This window comes from Octodon degus, unplaced genomic scaffold, assembly GCF_000260255.1.
Source record: "Octodon degus isolate 3935 unplaced genomic scaffold, OctDeg1.0 scaffold00123, whole genome shotgun sequence".
Taxonomy (NCBI): Eukaryota; Metazoa; Chordata; class Mammalia; order Rodentia; family Octodontidae; genus Octodon; species Octodon degus.
The window spans coordinates 1252452-1253138 of NW_004524699.1; the positions used below are offsets into that span (position 1 = coordinate 1252452).

The window sequence follows — 687 nt, forward strand, 5'->3', positions numbered from 1 at the left end:
GCAGTAAATAAATGAATGAATGAATAAATAAATAAATTTACTCATATTTTAATTGTGGTAAAATACACAGATCATTAAATCTACCATTTTAACCCCTTTTGAGTGGACGTCTCAGTGCCCTGGGCCGCCAGCCCACTGTCGTCTCTAGGATCCCGTCTTCCACACCGGGCTCCCTTTGCTCTACCACGGGGGTGTGGGCTCTGTGCCCCCTTTCGCAGCCCTTGCATGGGGCCAGCTGCATGACTGTTTCCTGGAGACCTCGAGGGACCTCCTTGGCCACGTCCAGGACTCCCAGCTGGGGCTCTCAGGGCTCTGTGCCTTTCCCCTGGGGCTGGGCTGGGGGGTCTCGTATTGGTCATGGAGGTGGCCCCAGTGCCTCCAGCAGACTAGGATGCAGGTGAGACTTTCCCGGCTGCACCAGGTCGGCCTCTGCAGGCTGTTGGAGCCCTGCGCTGGGACAGCCGTTGTGCCGGCCTGCACATCCGTGCTGCTCCTGAGTTATGGGCACCATCTTACTATGTTTGCTTAGCCCCTGGGCTTGGGAGGCTTCTGGACAGGCCCCACAGCTGCCCCATACCTTCCCCATACCTGCCCTCATATTTGCCCTGCAACCACCCTCACACCTGCCCTACAACTGCCCTCGCACATGCTCTCACACCTGACTCACAACTGACTTCACACCTGACT

General features: G+C 56.8%; 1 protein-coding gene across 1 annotated transcript in view; it reads left to right on the forward strand.

Moving 5' to 3' along the window:
• Nucleotides 1–687, forward strand: part of Kcnt1 (potassium sodium-activated channel subfamily T member 1) — a 51993-nt gene that overhangs the window by 15658 nt on the left and 35648 nt on the right. The window lies entirely within an intron of this gene.